General features: G+C 40.6%; 1 pseudogene; it reads left to right on the forward strand.

Annotated features, from left to right (window-relative positions):
• The first annotated feature begins 1,777 nt into the window (after positions 1-1,777).
• Positions 1,778-6,180, forward strand: LOC122011068 (annotated as a pseudogene).
• Positions 6,181-22,722: the final 16,542 nt, after the last annotated feature.

Raw genomic sequence — 22,722 nt, forward strand, 5'->3', positions numbered from 1 at the left:
TACAAGATGTTCTTTTGAAAACATGTACATATACAATGAAATGAGAATATGCAAGATGTTCTTTTGAAAACATATATCATATAGGTACTTCAACATAATCTCAACATGAGGGCCCGGCTTTGTACCATATACATACATGAATGCGTGCATCCTAAATAGATCCAAGGTAGCAAATCTTGAACCTACTAGGAACTAGGCCCGTTTCCTTGACCATAGACCTAGGGGCACTTAGGAGCCCATCACTTTTACTAGGCCCGTTTCATAGACCATCGACCAAGGGGCACTTAGGAGCCCATCCCCGGTGATGTATGCCCAAGGGCTGAAGATAGGAGAGATCAGTTATCACTTCCAGAAGGCCCAATTACAAAACTACGGGCAAAGCATTTCAAGGAAGCACTAAATGGGCTAATCAAAAAACATTGGGAGAACTATGAGCAAGGAGAAACCAAGATAATCGCAACTACTAGTCGTGGCCTAATCCACGTAATCGGGCATAACCATCCATGACTGGTCGCGCTTAACGGAAGAACGCTAATAAGCATGCAAAGCATGGGAATTCGTTCATGCATGAAGACTTATGTATTTTAGGTTGTTTAATGAAGCATGCAACTTGGGACTCTAATTGTGCATGCATTTATTTTGTTTTGGGTTTCTAGATAGCTTGCATGAGACATGCAACATTGGGACTCTAATTGTGCATGTACTTATCTTGTATTTTTCCTTGTTCACTCCCATTATAAAAGGGAGGGACATCTTAGTATGAAGTAACTTAGTTTTTGGTGAGATTGTGTGCTCTCTTAGTTCTTGAAAGAACTTGCTGAACTTATCGATTCTACTCTCGTGGCATTCAACCCATCGAAACTTATCACCCCAAGGTGTGGCGCTTCTTTCCTTCGTAGATATGGTTCGTGCCAATTCTTGGTTACGGGTCAAGGCTCACACTCTTGTCGTTTAGTTCTTGGGGTTCTATCCACCTTTGTTTCGGGTTCCATCACATTTGTTGGTGGGGTTCGTATCATCTGGTATCAGAGCTTCGGTTCAAAGGCAAGTACAAATTTATCTTTACTTGTTGTTCAGCCAAAAGCAAAAAAAAAAATCATGGAAAAAAAGAAAAAAAGAGCGCATCGAAAAGGCAAAAAAAGAAGAAGAAGAAGAAGAAAATGCAAAAAAAAAAAAAAAAGAACTGCTTGTGTGAATCGAAGTAAATTGTCTTCAACAATTCTTTTCTTGTTTTCCTTATTCTCAAACTTCTACTCTTTCATTTTTTCTTAAAATTCTGCCATCATAAGTTTCAGTGGTATCTTTTGAATTGCTACGTGATATTCTGATTTGTTCTAGAGTTTGATCAAGAACTGAGAGATATCATCAATTGAGAGATATCATCAAGAACTGAGAGCTATCACCCAAACGTGAGTTGAGTGCTTGTGAGGTTTTCTTTCATTTTGCAGCCATGTCCAACAACCAGGAGGATGGAGTAAATGAGGGGGCTAGGCCACTTCCGAACCTGCAATTACAAGCATTAATGGGGGAGATGCAGCGGATGATGAGGGCAGAATTAGAATCTATCCATGAGAGGTTGGATCGGGTGGAGGATGGGACACCAAGAAGACATCAACAAGACCGTATTACTAGACCACAACGAAGACATGCCCAAGGGATTGATGTCGAAGAAGATGAAGAGGTTATTGTGGAAGACTTTGATGAGCAAAACTACAATCGAGGCAGGATTGGACATCGAGGAGATAGGAACTGAACTAGAAGAAATAATGATTTAGGAGGGATTAAGATAAAGATTCCAACCTTCCAAGGAAGAAATGACCCAGAAGCTTACTTGGAATGGGAAACTAAGATGGAAATGGTGTTTGACTGTCATAAAATCTCAGAGTTTAAAAAGGTGAAGTTAGCTGCCATTGAATTATCTGATTATGCTATTGTTTGGTGGGATCAAGTGGTGATGACTCGGAGAAGAAATAGAGAGCAACCTGTGCCCACTTGGGAGGAGATGAAAGTGCTCATGAGAAGGAGGTTTGTACCCAGCCATTATTATAGAAGCTTATATCAGCGGCTTCAAAGGTTATCTCAAGGCTCCAAAAGTGTGGATGAATATTTCAAGGAGATGGAGTTGTCCATGATCCGAGCTAATGTCAATGAAGATCGGGAAGCCACTATGGCCAGGTTTTTACATGGTTTAAACCCAGAAATTTCTGATATTGTTAAATTGCAGCATTATGTTGAGCTGTCAGACATGGTCCACCAAGCACAAAAAGTGGAAGAACAACTCAAGAGGAGAGGATTGGCTAGGAAGGGACAACCAATGACTACTCACGGCACATGGCGGACAACTCCAAGAAAGGAGGAACAACCTCAAAATAAGCCAAAGTTTGAACCCTTCAAGAAGCCAAAACCTACACCATCTACTACTCAAGGTAATCGCGAGCCCATTTCCTCCAAAACTCGTGATATCAAGTGTTTTAAATGTCAAGGGCATGGTCATATAGCTAGTCAATGTGTGAACAAAAGGGTGATGATAATAAACGCTCAAGGTGAACTTGAGTCGGAAGATGAGGATGAAATAGTTGAAGAAGTGCCACAAAAAGAGGACAGTGATGATGAACAACATGCTGTTATTGGAGACTTATTGGTGGCCCGACGAGTTCTCAATCTACAAGCTAAGGAGGAAGAAGGTAATCAAAGGGAGAATTTGTTTTATACTCGTTGCTTTGTCAATAACAAGGTTTGCAGTGTTATTATTGATGGTGGAGAAATTATCACTACCAACTCGGAAATATTCACGACCATATCGACTCCAGTGGCTAAATGATTGCGGAGAAATCAAGGTAACAAAACAAGTCTTGGTAGCAATCTCCATTGGCAAATATGAAGATGAGTTGTTGTGTGACGTGGTTCCCATGCATGCATGCCATCTATTGTTGGGAAGACCTTGGCAATTCGATCGAAAGGTAACACATGATGGCCTCACAAATAAGTATAGTTTTACTTTGAAAGGGCAACCTATTATTCTTGTACCGTTGACTCCAAGACAAGTTATGGAGGACCAGTTGAGACTACAAAAAACAAATGAAAAGAAGAAAGAAAAAGAAATTGAGAGAAAAGAAAATTGAGAAAAAAGAAGAAGAGGAAAAGAAAAATGAGGGGAAAGAAGATGAGAGGAAAGAGACAAAAGGAGTGGGCAAGGAAAAAAAAGGTGAGAGAAAGAAAAATATTTTTTATGCAAAAAAAAGTGAGATTAAGCGAGCTTTGTTTTCAAATCAGCTGCCCCTTATCCTTTTGTATAAGGAGGCACTCTTGAGCACTAACGACCTTAACAATTTTTTGCCTAATGTTATTGTTTCTCTCTTATAGGAATTTGAGGAGGTCTTTCCTGAAGAGGTTCCACATGGTTTACCTCCCATTAGAGGAATTGAGCGCCAAATTGACTTCATACCTGGTGCCTCCATTCCGAATCGACCTGCCTATAGAAGCAATCCGGAGGAAGCAAAGGAACTTCAAAGGCAAGTTAATGAATTATTAGAAAAGGGATATGTTCGAGAAAGCATGAGTCCTTGCGCCGTGCCTGTGTTACTAGTTCCCAAGAAGGACGGAACATGGAGGATGTGTGTGGATTGTCGAGCCATCAACAACATCACGGTAAAGTATCACCATCCAATTCCTAGGATTGATGATATACTTGATGAGTTGCATGGTTCTTGTGTGTTCACAAAAATTGATCTTAGGAGTGGATATCATCAGATTAGGATGAAGGAAGGTGATGAATGGAAAACTGGTTTAAAAACCAAACATGACTTATATGAATGGTTAGTAATGCCTTTTGGCTTAACTAATGCTCCTAGCACTTTTATGCGTTTGATGAACCATATTTTGCGTGCTTTCTTAGGAAAATTTGTAGTTGTGTATTTTGATGATATTTTGATTTATAGCAGAAGCTTAGAAGAGCATGTTACACATTTAAGGTTAGTTTTGAGTGTGCTAAAAGAAGAAAAGCTTTTTGCTAACCTCGTTAAATGATCCTTTTGTACGGAGAAAGTCGTGTTCTTGGTTTTGTTGTTAGTACTAAAGGCGTTGAGATGGATGAGGAAAAGGTGAAAGCAATCCAAGAGTGGCCAACATGACAACAATTAGCCAAGTGAGGAGTTTCCATGGTTTGGCCAGCTTCTATCGACGGTTTATTCGTGATTTTAGCAATATTGCAGCTCCTCTTACTAAAGTCATCAAGAAAAATGAGTCATTTAAGTGGGGAGAGGAGCAAGAGAGGGCCTTCAACACTTTGAAAGAAAAGCTAAGTTCTGCTCCTTTACTAATCCTACCAGATTTTTCTAAAACCTTTGAAATCGAATGTGATGCTTCTGGTGTTGGTATAGGTGCTGTGCTTATGCAGGAAATGAGACCCATTGCTTATTTCAGTGAGAAGTTGAGTGGAGCCACTCTCAACTATCCCACATATGACAAGGAAATGTATGCATTGGTGAGAGCATTGGAGACATGGCAACATTATCTATGGCCAAAAGAATTCGTGATTCACACAGATCATCAATCTCTAAAGCATTTGAAGAGCCAACATAAGTTGAACCGACGCCATGCTAAATGGGTAGAATTCATTGAGACATTTCCTTATGTCATCAAATACAAGCAAGGAAAGGAGAACGTAGTTGCTGATGCACTATCTCGAAGGTATGCTTTACTGTCCACTTTAGATACGAAGTTACTTGGATTTGAATATATCAAGGATTTATATACTAATGATACTGATTTTTCTGAGGTGTTCAAATCATGCGATAAGGTTGCATTTGGTAAGTTCTATAGGCATGATGGGTTTTTATTTCGTAAAAATAGATTGTGTGTGCCTATGTGTTCGTTACGAGAATTATTCACTAGGGAAGCCCATGGTGGGGGATTGATGGGTCATTTTGGCGTTACTAAGACTTTAGGGGTTTTACAGGATCATTTCTTTTGGCGTCATATGAAACGCGACGTGGAAAGAATTTGTGAGAAGTGTATCACTTGCAAACAAGCAAAATCTAAATTGAAACCCCATGGCTTGTATACTCCTTTGCCTATACCTAGTGAACCTTGGATTGATATCTCAATGGACTTTGTTTTGGGATTACCCAGGACCAAGAGAGGGAGAGATTCAATTTTTTTTTGTGGTAGACAGATTCTCTAAAATGACGCATTTCATTCCATGTCATAAAACCGATGATGCATCGCATATAGCTGAATTGTTCTTTAAAGAGGTTATTAGGTTGCATGACATGCCTAGGAGGACTATTGTCTCTGATAGAGATGCAAAATTTTTGAGTTATTTTTGGAAGACTTTGTGGGGGAAATTAGGAACTAAATTGTTGTTCTTTACTACTTGTCACCCCCAAACTGATGGGCAAACTGAAGTGGTCAATCGAACCTTGTCCTTTTTTACTTCGTGCGGTCATTAACAAGAATTTGAGAATATGGGAAGATTGTCTACCTCATGTTGAATTTGCTTACAATAGGAGCATACATTCTACGACTAAATTTTCTCCATTTGAAATTGTTTATGGTTTCAATCCCTTGTCACCATTAGATTTGATTCCTTTAGCTGTAAGTGAGCATATAAACTTAGATGGTAAGCAGAAGGCCGAATTCGTAAAGAAGATTCATGAACAAGCACGACTGAATATTGAGAAAAGAACTCAACAATACATGCAACAAGCTAACAAGGGGCGCAAGAAAATTGTGTTTGAACCAGGAGAATGGGTTTGGTTGCACCTCCGAAAGGAGCGATTTCTGGACAAACATCGTTCTAAACTTCTACATCGAGGGGATGGCTCATTTCAAGTATTAGAGCGCATCAATGATAATGCCTACAAACTTGAACTACCAGGTGAGTATGGCGTACATTCTACTTTTAATGTTGCTGACTTATCCCCGTTTGATGCAGGTGATGATTTGAGGACAAATCCTTTTCAAGAAGGGGAGAATGATGTATACCCTAGGGCTGAAGATAGGAGAGATCAGTTATCACTTCCAGAAGGCCCAATTACAAGACTACGGGCAAAGCGTTTCAAGAAAGCACTAAATGGGCTAATCAAAAAACATTGGGAGGACTATGAGCAAGGAGAAACCAAGATAATCGTAACTGCTAGTCGTGTCCTAATTCACGTAATCGGGCATAACCATCCATGACTGGTCGCGCTTAACGGAAGAACGCTACTAAGCATGCAAAGCATGGGAATTCGTTCATGCATGAAGACTTAAGTATTTTAGGTTGTTTAATGAAGCATGCAACTTGGGACTCTAATTGTGCATGCATTTATTTTGTTTTGGGTTTCTAGATAGCTTGCATGAGACATGTAACATTGGGACTCTAATTGTGCATGTACTTATCTTGTATTTTTCCTTGTTCACTCCCATTATAAAAGGGAGGGACATCTTAGTATGAAGTAACTTAGTTTTTGGTGAGATTGTGTGCTCGCTTAGTTCTTGAAAGAACTTGCTGAACTTATTGGGTCTACTCTCGTGGCGTTCAACCCATCGAAACTTATCACCCCTAGGTGTGGCGTTTCTTTCCTTCGTAGGCTTGGTTCGTGCCAATTCTTGGTTATGGATCAAGGCTCACACTCTTGTCGTTTAGTTCTTGGGGTTCTATCCACCTTTATTTCGGGTTCCATCACATTTGTTGGTAGGGTTCGTGTCACCCGGTACAAGCCGTACAAAGTAAAATAGCATGTCGTATCATGTCATATCATATCATATCATTCTCTTGTCATATCATAACATATCATGTTCTTGTCATATCATGAAGAGTGCTCTTGATCCCAACTTAAGGGAAGCATTTCTTAGGCTTTTCATCTTACATAAGCCTTGCATAAACATACATGTTGGCACAAAGTGCACATAACATATAACATGTCATATAAATCTTAGTATGATGGCATGGAGTGCACAAATAGCATAGCATAGAAATCATAACATAATAGCATGGAGTGCACATAACATATAGCATGTCATATAAATCTTAGCATGATGGCATGAAGTGCACAAATAGCATAGCATAGAAATCATAACAAAATAGCATGGAGTGCACATAACATATATAATGTCCTATAACTCATATCATGAAGGTATAAGTGAACATGTCTCACAACATGGTGACATAACATTCATATCATATCATAGGAGTCATTTTTCATACATGGTTAGGGTTTTTGAACTTCCTACTACCCTAAGTCATATTGGCCGAAACATATAAGCTTGAGTCATGGACTTCTAAGCAACATAAAGACATGAAATCAAATACTTATCATAACATGTGAGACCCTTAGGAACCCTAAGTACCTTCTTAACCTAGTTTTCTTGTTTTGGCCGAAACATATGAACATAGATCATAGAGTTCCAAGCAACATAAAAAAAAACATGAAACTTAACTAGCATCATAGAGGAGGTTATACATCATGAGAAAGCAATAGCAAGCATAGATAAGTTTCAAAAACTTCATCTAGTCTTTTAAATCCATCTTGGCCAAAACCCTTAGAACAAAGTTCTAGGTTTTAAACAACAACATTCATGAAGGATTTTAATCTAACATCATTTAATGGATTGCATATCATAAGAATTCAAGAGTAAGCATTGTTTAGGTCCTAAATCTTCCTCTATTCTCCTTATTTTCTTCTTGGCCGAAACCCTTATAGCATGCATCCATATTTTAAGCATCAACAAGCATGAAAAACTTTAATCTAACATCATTTAATGGATTGCATATCATAAGAATTCATGAGTAAGCATTGTTTAGGTCTAAATTCTTCCTCTAGTTCTTTTTCTTTCCTTGGCCGAAACCTAAAGGTGAGCTTCTAGGTTCTAGATATAGCATAATAGATGGAAATTTAACACAACATGGTATAGAAAATCATACATCATGAGGAAGCATAAAACATGCATAGTTTAGGTCTAAAACTTTCTCTTGTTCTTTTTCTTTCATTGGGCGAAACCTAAAGGTGAGCTTCTAGGTTCTAGATACAACATAATACATGGAAATTTAAAACAACATGATATAGAAAATCATACATCATGAGGAAGCATAAAACATGCATAGTTTAGGTCTAAAACTTTCTCTAGTTCTTTTTCTTTCATTGGCCAAAACCTAAAGGTGAGCTTCTAGGTTCTAAATGCAACATAATACATGGAAATGTTAGTTAGAGCCCTAGAGCCAATCATTTGATGATTGTATGGACTCATTGTATCATATTCTTATATATTAATAAAGGCATTTGATTGGTTATTATACTTATTTGTATTAGTGCCAAATAGACTAAGTATAATAGCGTCCTTGAGTAGAAGGTTCATACCTATATCAGTCGATTAGTTGAATCGATAGTGAGATGATATAGGGAACACTACTCTAAATCATTCCTAGTCGAGTATTAACATTCAGGGACAATGTTAATGCAATAAGACTAGCATGTAGGTCAGCTCAATGACTTGATCTCACAAGTCATGGATATAGAGATATCAAGCTGACACATGGGTATACATTGGAGAATGTATACTGAATGACCCGCCATGAGAAAGTATCATGGATCGTTATATGAGTATCATATACTTTCTCATGTGGCTATTAGTATGACTATTAGTCCTTAGACCTGAAGTCACCATGGATCCCTACATAAGGAGTTATGTACTTTGGTTTCGTCAAACGTCACCCGTAACAGGGTGGACTATAAAGGCGATTACTGGATATGTAACAAATTATGCAGAGGGATGTGAGTGATGTAGATGGGATCTATCCCTCCCATATGACGGGAGCGAAATCAATATTCTTGATAGAGTTAGACCACGAAGTGCATGGCCATGCCCAAATGAGTCAACATTAGATGTTGAGCTCATTTGATCGAGTGAGTCTACTTGGAGTTCAAGATTTAGATTGATTAGAGGATGACACGGTCTATGCCTCATATTGATCAATCTAGATATCTAGGATAGAAGGACAATGACATATATTGTGAGGAGTCACAATTAGTAGTCACAAGGTGATGTCGGATCTCGACATTCGTGTAACTTGGGTAGTAATGATGTGTTGCTAGATACCGCTCATTAGTTATGCTCCTAAATGAGTTTAGGGCGTTGCCAACGTTACAAGAACCTATAGGGTCACACACTAAGGACAATTAGATGGAGATTTGGTTCATATGATGAGCTAAGAGGATTAGATTCATTTGATGAATCATATTGGATTAAGAGTAATCCAAATTGGGCTAATTGAGTTGGACTCAAGTTGATTCATGTATTCAATGAGTCTAATTTAGATTATGAATCATTAAATCAACTTAATTTAATGAATTAGATTCATTATATTAAGTTGGCTTGAATCATATGGTTGGATTAGATCAACCATGAGAGAGATTTGATCAAGTTTGACTTGATTTGAGAGGAAGAGAAAAAGTCATGTTTGACTTGACTTTTTGCCACATCACTAGTGAGTTGGCAAGATGTGGACCAATAGAATTGCTCCACATCATCAATGTGTGCCACCTCATGGAGGTTACAAGCCTCCATAGCATTTAATGTGGCCGGCCCACATTAAATGAGGAGGTTACACTTGTTGCCATGTCATTTAGTGAGGTGGCAAGATGTGGACCAATAGTGTTGATCCACATCATCCTAGAGTGCCACCTCATGGGGGTTACAACTCTTAATGGTCTCCACATTAATTGGAATTAATGTGGGGGTTACACCTCCTAGAAGGTGGCCGGCCACTTGAATGTGGAGAACAATTTTTCATTTTTGAAAATTGATTCTATCATTCATTCCTTCTTCTTCCTCCTAGAGTTCTTCTTGCTCTCTCCCTCTCCTCCTTCCTTGGCCAAACCACATAGGTGCTAGCACACCTTGGTTTTTGGTCACCTCCATCTAGTGTGTCCGTGTGGATACTTCTAGAGGACCGTGCGCTTGACGGTCTTGAGATCCGACAACATTTGGACGAGCGGGATTCGCGTGGGGCGTGCATCAAGGGTAAAGATCTTCTTCATGTAGATCTAGTGTTTTGTAACTCATACTAGTATTTATTTTCGAATTTTTCCTTGCACGGATCCGTTGGCCTTTTGGTGATTCGGGGTTTCCGCGACGCGAAAAGCGGTTTTCGCGGCCCGATGAACCCAACAGTGGTATCAGAGCCACATGCAAAGACTTGCACGAGTTCGTTTGTATTTTTATGAAAAATATACCTTCTGTGATTTTCTGTAAAAATTGAGTTTTTAGAGTTTTTATGAGTAATTTTTCCGTAGAAGCGAAGCACAAGTGTCTCGGCACTTGTAGGCTTCGGCTACCGGAAAGTTTTCTTTTAAACGGCTTCGTTTTGCCCCAAATCCGTTTGGGACAGCGGGGTCGGGTGCCATTAGATCGCAAAAGAGCAACTCACGATGGTTAGATCGTGGGTAGGGGCATTGCCCCTAACCCCGCAAGGGAATTTGCTTCGCGATTGCACCCGAAATCGCTAAAAACGAACCCGCCGGGAAGATTTTTCCGAAACGGCAATGTCTCGACCCAAATCGTTTTGGGACAGCGGGTTTAGGTGCTGTTGGATCGCAAAGGAACCCTCGCGATGGTTAGATCGCGGGTAGGGGCGCTGCCCCTGGGCCCCGCAAGGGGATCCGTTCCGCGATTGCGCCCGAAACCGCTAAACGGGACCGCCGGGAAATTTTACTCATAAAAATTGTAAAAATTATTTTAAAATTACAGAAAAATTATGAAAAATATATAATTTTGAATTATATATTAATTTGTGATAGTCATGGCCCAAAATACCCAATAAGATTGGATTTGTGTTGTAATTCATAATACGGCCTGCGTGCCGTCATATGATTGTGTGTGCTGTATTTTTATTTTTTTTCCCACGGCCTGCGCATCGTGCCTTTCTCTTATTCTGGTTGTAAATTAGATTTAGACTCGAATGTAACTCGAGTTTCAAATTGTAATGTACAAATTGGAGCGGTGGAGGGTCCACACGAGACGGAGTTCCGAGGCGGGCACGAGCAACACAAGGTGGTCAAAGGGAGGAGCTTGGAGAAGCTGTTGACCCTAGGTTGACCATTCGATCTTCTCATTGGCTTGAGAAGATCGTAGTAGGGCCATGACTAAATTACAAATAGATTAATTAATTAATTGTTATGTATCTGATGCATGTTTAATAATTAATTAATTAATTAGTGCCTTAACGATTAGATTAGATCTAAGTCATGCACATGATGCACCCTTGCGATTAGATTAGATCTAAGTCGTGCACAAGATGCATCCTTCTCGATTAGATTAGATCTAGATCGAACCAACTCTAAATGCCTAACCGTGCCGTGATACCTATCACTACCTCGATCACATGTATTGTTGAATCTGCCAAAGCAGAGCAATACATATTATCTTGGTAGGGTACGGAGGGACAATCTTGGTCCAGCCTATCAACGCATGGGTGAATACAAACTCAATTAGATTGAGTATTCTTAGTTACTCGGTTGGATCGAGTCAACTATAGGCATTCTTCCAATAGTTGGAAAGGTAGGACAAAATCACGTTTATATTAACTCTCGGGCGTATTAGCCAAAGCTAACTCGAGTTTTAATATAAATATGGATCTTGATCCTATAAACAAGAGTTGCATAGAGATGTAATTGGTAATCGTTACCTACCGATCATACTAAGCCTTGGGCGTATTAGCCAAAGTTAACTCAAGGGTTAGTATGATGTGGATCTTGTCCCACAAGAATTATAGTATTCAGTGGGAGCATCATTTAGTTAAAGGCCTAATTAAATGATTTTAAAAGAATATGATATTTATTTCTGCAAATTTTATGTTGTAGATAACCATGACGTCGAATACGAACTCTTTCTCCCTGCGTTCTGTCCTTAAGAAGGACAAGCTCAACGGAGCAAATTTCCTGGACTGGTACAAGAACCTGAGAATTGTTCTCACTCAGGAACGTAAACTGTACGTTCTGGAGCAGCCCATTCTGGAGGCTCCTCCTGCCACTGCCACACGAGCAGACTGAGATGCTTACAAGAAGCATCAAGATGACGCATTAGATGTGTCCTGTCTTATGCTCGCGACCATGAACTCTGAGCTTCAGAAGCAACATGAGTTGATGGGCGCTTACGATATGGTTGAGCATCTTTGTCACCTATATCAAGGACAAGCAAGGCACTGGAAGAGGAACTGCAAAGAATACCTGGAAGATCTTAAGAAGAAGAGAAATAAGATTTCTACTTCAGGTATACATGTTATAGAAGTCAACCTCTCTATTTCTTCATCGTGGGTATTAGATACCGGATGTGCTTCGCACATTTGTACTAATGTACATGCGCTGAGGAATAGCAGGGCATTGATGAAGGGTGAGATAGACCTACGAGTAGGCAATGGAGCACGAGTTGCTGCTATTGCTGTAGGAACTTATCATCTATCTCTTCCCTCTGGGCTTGTATTAGAATTAGATGATTGTTGTTATGTGCCTGCCTTGACTAAGAACATTATATCAGTTTCTTGTTTGGACAAGAAAGGATTCTCGTTTATAATAAAGAACAAATGTTGTTCTGTCTATTTAAACGATATGTTCTATTGTAGTGCACCTCTGATAAATAGACTCTATATTCTAGATCTAGAGAGCCCTATCTATAACGTTAGTACCAAGAGGTTCAAATCGAACGATATGAACCACACCTATCTCTGGCACTGTCGCTTAGGTCATATAAATGACAAGCGCTTATCCCAGCTCCATAAGGATATTTTGCTGGACTCATTTGATTTTGAATCATATGAGATATGCGAGTCATGCCTACGAGGCAAGATGACCAAGACTCCTTTTAGTGGGCACAGCGAAAGAGCGACTGATTTGTTAGGACTCATACATAGTGATGTATGTGGCCCTTTCAATGTCACTGCTAGAGGCGGTTATAGGTACTTCATCACATTTACTGATGACTTCAGTAGATATGGTTATGTATTTGATGACACATAAATCTGAATCCTTTGAAAAGTTCAAAGAATTCAAGAATGAAGTACAGAACCAGCTTGGCAAGAGTATTAAGATACTTCGATCAGATCGAGGTGGTGAATACTTAAGCCATGAGTTTCGTGACTACTTAGCTGAGTGTGGGATTTTATCTCAACTCACTCCTCCTGGAACACCACAGTGGAATGGTGTATCCGAAAGGAGGAATCGTACCTTATTAGATATGGTATGATCTATGATGAGTCACACAGATCTTCCGACATATCTATGGGGATATGCTCTAGACACGGCAGCTTTCATTCTCAACCGAGTTCCATCCAAGGCCGTGATAAAGACACCATATAAGATATGGACTGGGAGAGATGCCCAGGTGTCTTTCATGAGGATTTGGGGTTGTGAGGCTTACGTTAGACGTCAAGTCTCAGAAAAATTAGGACCCAAATCCGACAAGTGCTTTTTCATTGGATATCCCAAGGAAACTAAGGGATATTACTTCTACATTCCCAGTCAGCACAAGGTAGTTGTGGCAAAGACTGGGGTCTTTCTAGAAAGGGATTTTGTTTCTAGAAAGACTAGTGGGAGCACGTTCGATCTTGAAGAAGTTCAAGATGCGAACAATAGCACTGATGCCTCGAAGGAAATTGAACTGGAACCACAAAGTGTTGTGGATGATGTTGTTCCACAAAGAGTTGAGGAACAACAACCGGTTCAAGTAGACATACCTCTTCGCAGGTTTGATAGGGTACGTCGTCAGCCTGAGAGATATTCATTTCTCTTGTCTGACCATGATGACGTTGTACTCATAGAGGATGAGCCTACCACCTATCAAGAAGCTGTGACGAGACTAGATTCTGAGAAATGGCTAGAGGCCATGAGATCCGAGATGGATTCCATGTACACCAACCAAGTATGGACTTTGGTTGATCCACCTGAAGGGGTAAAACCCATTGGGTGTAAGTGGGTCTTTAAGAGAAAGACTGACATGGATGGACTTATCTATAAGGGTCGCTTGGTAGCTAAAGGTTTCAAGCAGATTCATGGTATTGACTATGATGAAACCTTTTCTCCAGTAGCGATGTTTAAGTCCATTCGGATCATGCTTGCTATTGCAGCCTACCATGACTATGAGATATGACAAATGGACGTCAAAACTGCGTTTCTGAATGGAAACCTACTCAAGGATGTGTACATGACACAACCTGAGGGTTTTGTAGATCCAAAGCATACTAGCAGAGTATGCAAGCTGCATAGGTCCATTTATGGACTAAAGCAAGCTTCTCGGAGCTGGAATCTTCGATTTGATGATGCAATCAAACAGTTTGGTTTCATCAAGAACGAAGATGAGTCTTGTGTTTACAAGAAGGTTGTAGGGGATATAGTTGTCTTCCTCATATTGTATGTGGATGACATACTACTCATTGGGAAGGACATCCCTTTGCTTCAGTCAGTCAAGACCTGGCTAGGGAGTTGCTTCTCAATGAAGGACTTAGGTGAGGCATCCCGCATTCTAGGGATACAGATCTATAGAGATAAATCTAAGAGATTGCTTGGCCTAAGTCAGAGTACATACATTGACAAGGTACTCCTTCGGTTTGCCATGCAGAAGTCCAAGAAGGGATTTCTGTCGATGTCACATGGCGTGAGTCTTTCGAAGACTCAAAGTCCCTCTTCTAGAGAGGAGAGAGACCGCATGGATCAGATCCCTTATGCCTCAGCCATAGGATCGATCATGTACGCCATGCTATGTACTCGACCTGATGTCTCGTATGCTTTGAGCATGACGAGCATATACCAGTCAGATCCAGGTGAAAGTCACTAGATAGCGGTCAAGAATATTCTTAAGTACTTGAGAAGGACTAAAGAATATTTCTTGATATATGGAGGCAATGATGAGCTAACTGTAAAGGGTTACAGTGATGCCAGCTTCCAGACCGATCAGGATGATTACCGATCGCAGTCAGGGTTCGTGTTTTGCTTAAATGGTGGTGCTGTGAGCTGGAAGAGTTCGAAGCAGGACACAGTAGCTGATTCTACAACAGAGGCCGAGTATATTGCTGCATCAGAGGCAGCAAAGGAGGCAGTTTGGATCCGCAAGTTCATCACTGAACTTGGGGTGGTTCCTAGCATCGCTGACCTAGTTGAGCTCTATTGTGACAACAATGGAGCTATAGCACAGGCGAAGGAACCTCGCTCACACCAGTGGACCAAGCACATACTACGGCGCTTCCATCTCATTCGAGAGATTATCGATAGAGGAGATGTGAAGATTTGCAGAGTACCTACAGAGGCTAACATCGCAGATCCCTTGACCAAGGCTTTGGCACAGAGAAAGCATGATGGTCACACTAGGTCATTAGGCCTTAGAGCCTATACTGATTGGCTCTAGTGCTAGTGGGAGATTGTTAGTTAGAGCTCTAGAGCCAATCATTTGATGATTGTATGGACTCATTGTATCATATTCTTGTATATTAATAAAGGCATTTGTTTGGTTATTATACTTATTTGTATTAGTGCCAAATAGACTAAGTATAATAGCGTCCTTGAGTAGAAGGTTCATACCTATATCAATCGATTAGTTGAATCGATAGTGAGATGATATAGGGAACACTACTCTAAATCATTCCTAGTCGAGTATTAACATTCAGGGACAATGTTAATGCAATAAGACTAGCATGTAGGTCAGCTCGATGACTTGATCTCACAAGTCATGGATATAGAGATATCAAGCTGACACATGGGTATACATTGGAGAATGTATACTGAATGACCCGCCATGAGAAAGTATCATGGATCGTTATATGAGTGTCATATACTTTCTCATGTGGCTATTAGTAGACTATTAGTCCTTAGACCTGAAGTCACCATGGATCCCTACATAAGGAGTTATGTACTTTGGTTTCGTCAAACATCACCCGTAACAGGGTGGACTATAAAGGCGATTACTGGATATGTAACAAATTATGCAGAGGGATGTGAGTGATGTAGATGGGATCTATCCCTCCCATATGACGGGAGCGACATCAATATTCTTGATAGAGTTAGACCACGAAGTGCATGACCATGCCCAAATGAGTCAACATTAGATGTTGAGCTCATTTGATCGAGTGAGTCTACTTGGAGTTCAAGATTTAGATTGATTAGAGGATGACACGGTCTATGCCTCATATTGATCAATTTAGATGTCTAGGATAGAAGGACAATGACATATATTGTGAGGAGTCACAATTAGTAGTCACAAGGTGATGTCGGATCTCGACATTCTTGTAACTTAGGTAGTAATGATGTGTTGCTAGATACCGTTCATTACTTATGCTCCTAAATGGGTTTAGGGCATTGCCAACGTTACAAAAACCTATAGGGTCACACACTAAGGACAATTAGATGGAGATTTGGTTCATATGATTAACTAAGAGGATTAGATTCATTTGATGAATCATATTGGCTTAAGAGTAATCCAAATTGGGCTAATTGAGTTGGACTCAAGTTGATTCATGTATTCAATGTGTCTAATTTAGATTATGACTCATTAAATCAACTTAATTTAATGAATTAGATTCATTATATTAAGTTGGCTTGAATCATATGGTTGGATTAGATCAACCATGAGAGAGATTTGATCAAGTTTGACTTGATTTGAGAGGAAGAGAAAAAGTCATGTTTGACTTGACTTTTTGCCACATCACTAGTGAGTTGGCAAGATGTAGACCAATAGAATTGCTCCACATCATCAATGTGTGCCACCTCATGGAGGTTACAAGCCTCCATAGCATTTAATGTGGCCGGCCCACATTAAATGAGGAGGTTACACTTGTTGCCATGTCATTTAGTGAGGTGGCAAGATGTGGACCAATAGTGTTGATCCACATCATCCTAGAGTGCCACCTCATGGGGGTTACAACTCTTAATGGTCTCCACATTAATTGGAATTAATGTGGGGGTTACACCTCCTAGAAGGTGGCCGGCCACTTGAATGTGGAGAACAATTTTTCATTTTTGAAAATTGATTCTATCATTCATTCCTTCTTCTTCCTCGTAGAGTTCTTCTTGCTCTCTCCCTCTCCTCCTTCCTTGGCCGAACCACATAGGTGCTAGCACACCTTGGTTTTTGGTCACCTCCATCTAGTGTGTCCGTGTGGATACTTCTAGAGGACCGTGCGCTTGACGGTCTTGAGATCCGACAACATTTGGACGAGCGGGATTCACGTGGGGCGCGCATCAAGGGTAAAGCTTCTTCATGTAGATCTAGTGTTTTGTAACTCGTACTCGTATTTATTTTCGAATTTTTCCTTGCACGGATCCATTGGCCTTTGGGTGATTCGGGGTTTCCGCGACGCGAAAAGCAATTTTCGCGGCCCGATGAACCCAACAGGAAATATAACACAACATTGTATAGAAAATCATACATCATGAGGAAGCATAAAACATGCATAGTTTAGGTCTAAAACTTTCTCTAGTTCTTTTTCTTTCATTGGCCGAAACCTAAAGGAGTGGAACTCCAAATTTTTCCAACAACATGAAGCATAAAAGACTCTTAACATCCATAGATAGTCCCTTAACTTATCATGGCCGAAACTCATATGGCAAGACCTTAGTTTTCAAGTAACCTATAAGCATAGAAACATCTTAAACTACTTGTACTGCAGGTGAGGGGACACTTACCTCCTTTCGCTTGGTTTACAACGAAAAGAAACCTTGCTTGTGAAGTTCTCCTAGGGAGTAGACCTCTTTCTTGTTCTCGGCAACGAGGAAGAAGAGACTTGGAATTTTGGTGGAAGAAGGAAGGAGGAAGAAGAGAAAATCAAATTCTCCCCTCCTTTCTCTTATTTATGCTAAGTGAGAGGAAGAAGAAAAATGAACTTTGCCTTCCCTTTTTCTTTTAACTCATCCTTAATGAAAGGAGAAAGAAAAAAAATCATCTTTTCATTAGAGAGGAAGAGGGCAACTCCAACTTTTCTTCTAAGTGAAAGGAGCCTTCTCTTTCACTACCTTTAACTAACATTTCCCTCTCTTCATAATAGCTCTCCCCTGCTGGGGCTATTGGTTAACACATTTATGCACTTATCAAGAGGTCCAAGGTTCAAACCTTGGTCATGCCTCTTCTATTTCTTATTATTATTATTTTTTAAAAGAATCCACTTACGGTTCATTCTTATCATGCTAAAATTCATATGAAACTATTAGAGACCCTATGGGTGTTACAGTCTCCCATACCTCATAAAAAGTTCATCCTCGAACTTAAAATAGCTCTGGGTACTTTCGTTTCATATCATCTTCGCGTTCCCAAGTGGCTTATTCGAACCGTTGATTTTGCCACAGGACCTTTACTAAGGGCACCTCTTTGTTCCTTAGTCTTTTGACATCTCGATCTAATATCTGAACCGGTCGGCTTTCATAACTTAGGTCCTCTTGAACTTGTACTGTCTGTGGCTCGATCACTTGGTCCGTGCTCGGAATACATTTATTTAGCATCGAAACGTGGAACACGTTGTGGATAGCTGACATCTCTTGAGACAGCTCTATCTCATAAGCTACCTTGCCGACCCTTTTTTGAATCTGATATGGCCCCACGTAGCGCGTACTCAGCTTTCCCTTCTTTCCGAACCTCATCACTCCTTTCATGGGAGCTACCTTGAGAAATACCGAATCCCCGACACTTAATTCCAACGGCCTTCGTCGCTTATCTGCATAATTCTTCTGTCGACTCTGAGCAGTTTCTATTCTTTGGCGGATGTTCTGTATAGCACGGGTGGTGTTGTCAATGAAATCTGTTCGGAATCCCATCTCCTTCTTTTCATCGCCTTCGTACCAACATATAGGGGATCTACATTTCCTCCCGTACAAAGCCTCGTAAGGCTCCATTCCAATAGTAGCTCGGTAACTATTGTTGTAGGCGAATTCCGCTAAGCATAGATATCGGCACCAGCTCCCCTTGAAGTCTAAGGCGCAAGCTCGTAACATATCTTCTAGTACTTGGTTCACCCTTTCTGTTTGTCTGTCGGTTTGAGGGTGGAAGGCAGTACTAAACAATAGTTTTGTGCCAAGAGCCTTCTAAACACATTCCCAAAAATGTGAAATAAAGCGACCATCTCTGTCATAAATAATGGTCTTAGGAATCCCATGTAATCTAATAATTTCCTTGACATATAATTGAGACAGTTGCTCAATCGAATAGGTCATCTTGATTGCTAGGAAGTGGGCGGATTTTTTTAATCTGTCCACGATTACCCATATAGCGTCGTAGCCGTTTGTTGTTTTAGGTAATCCTGAAATAAATTCCATAGAGATATCTTCCCATTTCCATTCCGGAATTTAGATTGGCTGCAGTCCTCCTCTAGGTCTCTGGTGTTCTGCTTTAACCCTATGGCAGGTCAGACAGGTACTGACATACTGAGCCACGTCTCTTTTCATACCGAACCACCAGAATTTCTTTTTTAGGTCTTGGTACATCTTGGTGGACCCAGGATGCATCTCATAGGGTGTTGCATGGCCTTCTTCCAGTATCTTCTTTCACAACTCTGGTTCGTCGGGAATACATAAGCGATCCTTGAGGTATAATATTCCACTGTCAGCGATACGGAATCCATCATTCTTTCCCTCTAAGACTTCTCGCTTGATCCTTTGGATGCTTGGGTCACGGGTTTGCTTCCCTAATATATCATCGAACAGCGTCGGTGCTATAGTCAGGGTAGAGAGTTGTCTAGACACATTTTCGACCCCGTAGCACCAAATTTCTCTTGGTCTCCCAATAAATTCAAACATCGGTTCTGCTTCAGGTTGGAAAATCACTTTTCTCTTACGGCACTCTATCGAAGCACCGTACTTGCTAAGGAAATCCATGCCCAATATACTATCATAATCCTGCATGTCGAGCATTATCAGATCACAGTAGAGTTCCCTGTCTGTGATTCTGATGGGCGCGGCTCGTAACATATGAGTAGATGGCATTACTTCTCCCGAAGGTAGGGCGTTAAGAATTTGCAGTCTAAAACTTGTGGCGGCATGTCTATCTTCCTTGTGAATGGTGTAGAGATAAACGAGTGCATTGCCCCAAAATCAAATAATACAGTAGCATGCTGACTGAAAATAAATATCTGACCTGTGACAACAGTAGAAGCATTCGCCACATCTTCCTTGGTGAGGGAGAAAATTCTGGCATTTGTCGTAACTGGTAGGGCCTCCAATCTCCCTTGGCTTATTTGAGGACCTTCTATTGCAGCTTGCACTAGGTGTAGTTGTGGGGGAGCACCTCTGTTCTGGACATACTGCGGTGTCTGAACTTGGGTAGGGCAATCTCTGGCTCTATGTCCTTCCTGTCCACAGCTATAGCACTTATTCGTGCCCACACGGCATTTTCCCGGATGCTTCTTTCCACATGTGGTGCACTGAGGGAACATGAGTTGCTTGCTCGCTGGACCACCCTGAGAGTTGTTCCATTGCTTCCTTTTGCCGTTGGGGTTTCCTTTCCAACCAGCTCTGGTATTCTGCAGTTTCTGTCCTCCCGACTAGACTTGATTCTTGCTCTCGTTCAGCGCCTTCAAATAGTATTCGGTGATCAGGGCACTGCTGATTAGCTCTTCGACAGTCTGCGGTCTACTAACTCCGCCGGCTACATTCAAAGCTATCTCGTGTCTGAGCATCTTCAGCATGAGCCTGACCCTTTCTCTTTCCGTACCGACCAATTCTGGGCACAGGCGTGCTAGTCGGTTAAATTTCTTCACGGCTTCATTAACTGATAGGTCACCTTGCCGGAACTCGGTGAATTCGTTGTAGTGCTTGTTGGTGACACGCATGTGGAAGAATTCTTCGAAAAATTCAGTTTCGAAGTCCGTCCATCTCATTTGGTTTACTTGTCTCTTTGCTTTCACTCTGTCCCACCACATTCTGGCATCTCCTATAAGGCAGAATGATGCACACTTGACCTTCTCGTATTCAGGCCAGTCCAATAGCTCCACTATGCTCTCCACGGTCTTGAACCAAGCTTGAGCGTCCCATGGCTCACAGTTACCAGAGAAAGCTTCCAGCTTCAGTCTCTGCCACTGAATCAGGTACGCCTCTTGTCGAACCACTAGGGCTGGGACTACCGGTGGTACAGGTGCGGGTGGTACTGGTACAGCTGTAGGCATGACTGGCATAGTATTCTGATTTGCTAATGGGGTGGCAGGGTTCCCCTGCTGATTCATCAGAGCATTGATCACCTGTTGCTGTTCTGTAACCTGACGCTGGAGTTCGGTAACTACATGCATCAGATCAGGTGGAGGTACTGTCTCATCGGCTCTAGTATTGCATCTTCTAGCCATGCTTGTCTTCATGAATGATAACAAGGCTAGCATAAGTTATTATTATTCCTAATCTACCATCATGCATACTTAAACTAAAACTGTAACTTATCATAATTAAAAATGGAGTAGACATGCATACTTAAATTAAAGCATTTCTTATCATACATAAAAAAAATAGCGTAGGCATATAAATTCTTACTTGGAGCGGCAGGATGTAGGCTTGATGTGTGTGTGTAGTGGAAAGGCAGACCTGCTCTGATACCAAATTGTAACGCCCACCCCCTCCTATGCTAATACCTAGGAAGGGACAGGGTTATTGAAACTTACGTATCATACATATGCATATGAACTCATGGCAGCGGAAGACATATTTAAAATTTTCTAATTTATCATATGCATAGTTCTAAACATGGCATGTGAGTAATATAACCATATAACATAATGGATATGCTATGTACTAGTATTCATGCATAATACTTGAACATGATTCATAATTCCATAACCAGGGCATAGGCATACCAACATAAAATCAAAAATAGTTCACATGCAAGTTTAGACATATATAGGTTCTAAAACATAAATGGATTTATTCCACCATGCCACTTCCACACACATCATCATTGCCTTTCCTGCTGCTCCCCTTAGTTTAGCCATTCCTTACCTTTATCTGCAGTACAAGGAAATATAAACTATAAGCACATAGGCTTAGTAAGTTCCTTTCCTACTCACAAAACCATAAATCATAACATAGTATATGGCAAACATAATTAGAACATGTGAGGGCATAAGGTAAATCATAGCATATCATGTGAGAGCATAAACATAATCATAACATATCATGTGAGAGCATAAACATAATTATATCATGTGAGAGCATAAGCATAATCATAGCATATCATGTGAGAGCATAAACATAATCATATCCTATGAGAGCATAAGCATAATCATAGCATATCATGTGAGAGCATAAACATAATCATATCATATGAGAGCATAAACATAATCATATCATGTGAGAGTATAAGCATAATCGTAGCATATCATATGAGAGCATAAGCATAATCATAGAGCATCTTTCCTAAAGCATCTAGAATCATATAGCATGAGATATGGGGATGCAAGAATGCTCTTTTGAAAACATGTACATATACAATGAAATGAGAATATGTAAGATGTTCTTTTGAAAACATATATCATATAGGTACTTAAACATAATCTAAACATGAGGGCCCGACTTTGTACCACATACATACATGAATGCGCGCATCCTAAATAGATCCAAGGTAGCTAATCTTGAACCTACTAGGAACTAGGCCCGTTTCCTTGACCATCGACCTAGGGGCACTTAGGAGCCCATCCCTTTTACTAGGCCCGTTTCATAGACCATCAACCTAGGGGCACTTAGGAGCCCATCCCCGGTATAAGCCATACAAAGTAAAATAGCATGTCATATCATG

Source organism: Zingiber officinale, chromosome 8A, assembly GCF_018446385.1.
Source record: "Zingiber officinale cultivar Zhangliang chromosome 8A, Zo_v1.1, whole genome shotgun sequence".
NCBI lineage: Eukaryota > Viridiplantae > Streptophyta > Magnoliopsida > Zingiberales > Zingiberaceae > Zingiber > Zingiber officinale.